Source organism: Narcine bancroftii, chromosome 6, assembly GCF_036971445.1.
Source record: "Narcine bancroftii isolate sNarBan1 chromosome 6, sNarBan1.hap1, whole genome shotgun sequence".
NCBI classification, from domain to species: Eukaryota; Metazoa; Chordata; class Chondrichthyes; order Torpediniformes; family Narcinidae; genus Narcine; species Narcine bancroftii.
This window is the reverse complement of record NC_091474.1, coordinates 206,330,694-206,338,011: the sequence shown is the minus strand read 5'-3', so window position 1 is coordinate 206,338,011 and position 7,318 is coordinate 206,330,694. Positions and strand designations below refer to the sequence as shown.

The following is a 7,318-nucleotide window of genomic DNA, read 5'->3' as shown; positions in this document are numbered from 1 at the left end:
GATGCTTAAACCCAGATAACATTCTGGTAAGCCTTCTCTGCACTCTCTCCACTCTGTTTATATCCTTCCTATAATTAGGCGACCAGAACTGCACACAGAACTCCAAATTAGGCCGCACCAACGTCTTATACAATCTCAACATCACCTCCCAACTCCTATATTCCATGCAATGATTGATAAAGGCCAGCATACTAAAAGCCTTCTTCACCACCCTATTCACGTGAGTTTCTACCTTCAGGGAACGATGTACCGTTACTCCTAAATCTTTCTGCTCTTCTGTATTCATCAATGCTCTCCCATTTACCACGTATGTCCTGTTCTGATTCTTCTTACCAAAATGAAGCACCTCACACTTATCAGCATTAAATTCCATCTGCCTTTTTTCAGCCCACTTTTCTAAGCAGCCCAAATCCCTCTGCAATCCTTGAAAACCTTCTTCATTATCCACTATTCCACCTATCTTAGTATCGTCTGCATATTTACTAATCCAATTCACCACCCCATCATCTAGATCATTAATGTATATAACGGACAACAATGGGCCCAATACAGATCCTTGAGGCACACCACTGGTCACCGGCCTCCAACCTGACAGACAATTATCCACTACCACTCTCTGGCCTCTCCCTTTCAGCCAATGTTCAATCCATTTGACTATCTCAAAATTTATACCTAAAGACTGCACCTTCCTAACTAACCTTCCATGTGGTACCTTATCGAAGGCCTTACTGAAGTCCATATAGACAACATCCACTGCGCTACCCTCATCCACATTCCTAGTCACCTCTTCAAAAAATTCAATCAGATTGGTCAAACATGACCTTCCTCCCACAAATCCATGTTGAGTGCTCCTGATCAGACCCTGTCTATCCAGATGTTTATAAGTACTATCTCTAAGAATTTTCTCCATTAATTTACCTACCACAGACGTCAAACTTACAGGCTGATAGTTGCCAGGCTTCCTCCTTGAACCCTTTTTAAATAACGGAACCACATGCGCAATGCGCCAATCCTCCGGCACTATCCCCATATCTAATGACATTTGGAAAATTACCGCCAGAGCCTTCACTATTTCCTCCTTCACTTCTCTCAATGTCCTGGGGAAGATCCCGTCTGGTCCCGGAGACTTATCCACCTTTATATTCTTCAAAAGCCCTAAAAAAACTACATCTTTTGTAATCTCTATATTCCCCATATTTACCCAATTTTCTTTTTTTATCTCACATCTCCCAATATCCTTCTCCTTAGTGAATACCGAAGAAAAGAAACTGTTCAATATCTCCCCCATTTCTCTAGGCTCCACACACAGTTTTCCGCTCTGATTTTCTAAGTGACCAATTTTGTCTTTAGCTTTCCTTTTACCATTAACATATTTGTAGAACTCTTTTGGATTAGTTTTCACCCTGCTTGCCATAGTTTCCTCGTACCTTCTTGTATCTTTCCTAATTCCTCTCTTAAGATTCCTCTTACATTCAATGTATCTTTCAAACATCTCCTTAACTCCATGCTTCTTATATCTAATGTACGCCTCCCTTTTTCTTCGAACCAAGTTTCCAATATTCCTTGAAAACCACGGCTCTCTCAAACCTTTTGCCCCTCCATTTAACCTAACAGGAACATAAAGCTTTTGCACTCTCAAAATCGGATCTTTAAAAGACTTCCATCTCTCTACTACATCCTGCCCATAAAACAAATTGTCCCAATGCACACCCTGCAAGTCCTTTCGCATCTCCTCAAATCTAGCTTTTCCCCAATCAAAAACCTCAACCCTTGGCCCTGACTTCTCTCTTTCCTTAATGACATTGAAGCTGATGGCATTATGATCACTGGACCCAAAGTGCTCGCCAACACTAACCTCCGTCACTTGACCCATCCCATTTGCCAACAGTAGATCTAACACTGCTCCTTCTCTGGTTGGCACCTCTACATATTGTTGTAAAAAACTATCTTGCACACATTTCACAAACTCTAACCCATCCAGTCCTTTCACAGAATGTGTTTCCCAATCTATTTGTGGAAAATTAAAATCTCCCATAATTACAACCCTGTGCTTATCACAAATATCTACTATCTCCCTACAGATTTGCTCCTCTAGGTCTTGGTCCCCACCGGGTGGTCTATAATACACCCCTACAAGTGTAACCTCTCCTTTCCTACTCCTCAGTTCCACCCAAATAGCCTCGTGGATGTGCCCTCTAATCTATCCTTCCTAGGCACCGCTGTAATAATTTCCCTGACAAGCAATGCAACCCCACCTCCTCTTGCCCCTCCGACTCTATCACACCTAAAACAACGAAACCCAGGGATATTCAGTTGCCAATCACATCCCTCCTGCAACCATGTCTCACTAATCGCTACCACATCATACTTCCAAGTATCAATCCACACCTTCAGCTCATCCACCTTTTTTACAATACTCCTGGCATTAAAATATATGAATTTCAGAGATTTCCCAATTTTTAATCCCTGTTTTCCCTCATCTTTAATAACAACGTTATTTACTTTTCCTGCCAATTGCCCTTCATTTTCTTCCAGAGCATTTCCCTTCTCTATCACCTGCCCATCCATATTCAAATACTTACTACAAACTTTCTTTGTTTGCATTCTAACCTTCTCCTTACTGCTCTGTACTATTTTGCTCCCTCCCCCCAACCATTCTAGTTTAAAGGATCCTGAGTAGCCCTAGCAAATACCCCTGCCAGGATTCTGTGTCAGTGTCAGTTCAACAAAATTCTTATCTTCCCTGCCTTTATCCACAGTGGTTGTCAGATCAGTAATCTAATGAAATGCTGCAAACAAGGTTCCCGATTTTAATGCAAATTATATGGCTGCACCTTATTACAATGGGAGTATATAATTGATGGAATGGGTATCACAATGAAGGCCATATTTCTTCCTGAATAAAAAATGAAATACATCATCATTTTTTCTTTGTTACTTTGCAACATCGCTGCTATAAAATTATACTGAGAATCCATAGACTCCTGGGGCTTCCAGGTTTCCACAAAGGATAACCCTGGAGAACCAAAGCCAATTTACAGAAAGGTAAACAGGTGTAATCATCCATCAGCCTCTAGCAGACTCTCACTTGCTATTCTAACAAGATGCATTTTTAATGAACAACACCAAAAACAATTAGCCTAAGTATAGGCCATGTGATAGTGCACCTCTTTAGATGACTATTCATTTATTCTTAACTTAGAAAACTTTTATCCTTTGCTAGAGAGTAAGGTTGTCTTAGATTACTTTGATAATTTTATTTAGGGGCCATAGTTCTTGATTCAGGTTGTGATCTTAAGTACTGGGGGAAAAAAAAATAAGATGTGATCCAATCAGCCGCCACTTCTCCTTAGCACCAGGGGTGCAGTGCTAATTTTTTCGGTGCCGGAGCTCACCAAAAACCGAGGTAAGGAGGTGCCGGAGCGAGCCCATGAGGTGCCAGAGTGGCGCTCCGGTGAGCTCCAGCAGCACTGCAGTCCTGCTTAGCACTCAATGCCATCAAGGTTGGCAACGATTTCTCATGGATTGAAATTCTTTTAACATACTGTCCCAGTTTCTGAGCTGCATCCATGATTCTAATTATCATTACATTTTATTTACATTCTTTCTCACCCATCAATTTGTTTTAAACATATGAACACCCATGTTAACACAATGTGCCACAAGCCAAAAGTAGTATCTTTCCATGGACAATAAATGTTTCTCTCATACAGACATCCTTTAAGAATATTTTCATGTTGGGTAGTGTTGCAGCAGTGTTTATCAGTCAGAAAATTCCACAAGGAGGTAATTTTTATACAAGTAATTGTAAGGATGCTGACTGGTTCTGTAAATTGTTTCATGAATAATGTACCTCTGCTAATAGTTTATCACCTATTTCCAGTATCTTGTAGAGCTTATAACAGGGATGCTAGGACATGGTGCTTGAAATGCTGGCTGGTTGATTAAGCTGTGAAATTAAGACGCTGGATCTCTTCCAAATGAGATAACATCTGGACTTGTGCAGAAAGACAATGAGATGTGTAATTGAGGAACTAAAACTGGTCAAACAGCTGGATTTTCTCGGAGTTCCATTCTTTCCTATTTAAAGAATGGAGACATAAGAGAAAAGAGTTCACTCAGTAAATCAAGTTGGTTCTGGCAGATAAACCAGAACAAATGAGAGTAAAAATATTGTATCTCATTGTCACATATGGAGATAATTTTTCTAAACCGTAAAACTCTTAAATGAGACCCTGGCAAATCCATTAGATCCATTTCAAGCACATTGAAACCCACCAGGAAATGAACACTGTTAACCTTTAATAGGTTGTTGTACACAAAAAGGAAAAGAAAGAACCTTTTGATATCTTCTTTGGAGAACTAAAATTTCTGGCAGATAATTACAATTTCATAGGGATTGGATCTTTTGTGGAATCCAAGAACAGAGCCTGAAGGAATGACAACCACACACAAAGAGTTAACTTTGGCAAAAGAAGACTACTAGTGTTGGATGGCAGAAAGATGGAAGTACAGCTACACTTGTTTGAATGTTGCAAGTACTGCAGACACGAGGAGAGGCTCAAGTCAAGTCAGTCACTTTATTTATCATTCATTCCATGCTAGCATGTTAAAGACGAGAGTACGTTTCTCTAGGACCACAAAGCATATTTACTAAAATATAAGTTAGAATATAAGTTAAACACATTACAATATTAAGAGGTTACATAGTAAAAGTCCATGGTATGCTATCCACATATGTTCTTGGAATTCAGGAGCCTGATGGCTTGGGGGAAAAAATATTACATAATCTGGACGTAAGGGCCCAAATGCTGCAGTACCTCCTACCAGATGGCAGAAGAGAGAATAGTTTACGTGAGGGGTTTGTGGAGTCCTTCACAATGTTTATTGCCTATCATCTGCATCAAGTGTTGTAGATGTCCTTCATGGTGGGAAGAGAGCCCCCAATGATCTTTTCCACTGACTTCACCATCCTTTGCAATGTCTTGTGGCCAGAGGTGGTACAGTTTCCAAACCAGGTGGTGATGCAGTTGCACAGGATGCTCTCAATACATCCTCTGTAGAATGTAGTGAGGATGGAGTGCGGGAGATGAACTTTCCTCAGGCTTCACAGGAAGTAGAGGCGCTGCTGGGCTTTCTTGCCTATGGAGCTAGGATTAAGGGACCAGGTGAAATTATCCGCCAAGGAACTTGATGCTCTTGACGACCTCAATGGTGGAGTGTGATCCTCTCAGGATCTCATGAAGTTGACAACCATGTCTTTTGTTTTATTAACGTTCATATACAGACTATTGGCTCTGCACCAGTCCATTTGGTGACTGAGAAGTAAAAGTTATTGAATGGGACCTGCAAACAATGTGCGATATAGAAAATACCTTACACCTAGGATATGAATTAGATTCGACTGTATAGTGATAGAGACAGGGTCAGATCCAGAGTAATGGTTGTAAACCAGTGCCAGGCCCTGGGAAAACCCATCAACATACCTGTCTCAAGATGTTGATTCAAGGGTAACCAGTGGCATTTCAACTTAATTTACATGCAAAGTCCAATGACTTTCTAAAGCAAGCCATCAATTTCAGGTTGAAACTAACATGTTGATATGCCTTGAAACCTGCTGTAAATTTTTCTCATAACATGGTGAACTTAGACAGGCACATGGATACGAGAAAAATAGAGGGTTCTGGATGTAAGGTAGGGAAGATTTAGTTTGTTGAGTAGGTTTTGGTTGGTCAACACAGGATTGTGGGCTGAAGGGCCAATACTGTGCTGTAATGTTCTATGAACTCAAAGAACAAAGAAATCTCATAGAACCTTTTGGCCTAACTTATCCATTTTGACTGTGATGTTCTGTATATCTACACTAATACTATTAACCTGCATTAAGTCCATTTCCCTCTATGCCATTCCTATCCAAGTAACTGCTGAAAAACTTTTCAAATGCTGCAGTAGTATCTGTTTCCACCACCTTCTGGGGTAGCTTGTTCCAGATATTCACTACCTTTCATGTGAAAATCCTACCCCTCAGATTTCCCTTGAATTTCTCCCCTGGGCAAAAAGATTTCATCATGCCCTGGGCATGATGTGATCCTTGATTGAGGGAGGCAAAAAAGGGACTCAGTGTTCTCAGACCAAACTAATATGAGAGCTAAACTAGATGTTTAACTGATATGAACTTTAGAGACAATAGGGTATTTTTTCCCAAGATTTGAAGGGGATCAGGGTCTGTGTGTGGAAATGTAAGACCTGCAGTTCCCAAGGAAACAGTGAACCAAAAGAAACACCCCACTAAATCCCAGACAGATCCTGGCAAAGGTTGGGTCAGATTTGTTTCACCTTGATGGAAAGTTACATTGGGTAACTGATAATTTCTTTTCAAATTTCTGGGAGGCAGCCACCTTATAAAACTCTCATTTATAGATTACTGTTCATAAATTCATAGTTCAATTGCTAAAAAATGGCATCCGTGAGGTACTCATAGCAGATAATGGCCCACAGTTTACAATTGGTGACTTTGTGAGATCTTAAAAGGACTGGAGTCTGGTCACCAGAAAACATCATCTTATTTTCCACAGAGTAATGGAAAGATGGAGAATATTGTGACAGAGGCCCAGTAACTGATGAATCCAACCCAAGGGTTGACAAGTAAAGAACAAATGTCATGCAGCATGTGTAAATTCTTCCACAGATGTAGCCTGATTGGCTGAGTTCCTTCCACAGTGGCTGCCTGATTTGCTGAGCTTCCCTCTACCGATACTGACTAATCTGCTGGGTTCCCCAGTAGATGCTGCCTCCCCAGATGCTGCTTGACCTGTTGAAATGCTCCAGCAACTAATTTTCTATTCCAGATTCCAGCATCTGCAGTCTCTTGTATCTCCAAGGGATGATGAGTAGTCCTGGGCAGATGTCCAACAAGATCTCTTCCCCTCAGAAGAGAAAGGCTGCTGGACCCAGGGGATGTATGATGGGCAAAGAGGATGGACACACCATTCGATAAGAGGCACAAAGATCTGGCATTGATAAGAAATGAGGACAAAGACAAGATGAAGTCCACATCAGACTAACATGGATGCTGTATAAATTAGAGTTGATTTGGCACACCCCATTCCTCCATCATGTGAGATTGTGACGGTATGAGGGTGGAGGAAGTGTCCTACTGGGAGGAATAGGAACTAAAGGCCAAAGGAGGTTTGTTTCAAATGTGGAGCAGATGTGGAGATACCATAAAATGCATCAATGATACTGCAGAGTGGGAAGAGCTCAGGCTAGCAGCATGTACCTGGAGAACTACAAACACTTAGGACCAGATGAAGAAAGG

General features: G+C 41.0%; 1 protein-coding gene across 10 annotated transcripts in view; it reads right to left on the bottom strand.

The window, feature by feature from the left end:
• The window catches only part of eya4 (EYA transcriptional coactivator and phosphatase 4), a 475,725-nt gene that overhangs the window by 25,537 nt on the left and 442,870 nt on the right, over positions 1 to 7,318 (bottom strand). The gene's annotated exons all lie outside the window — the stretch shown is intronic.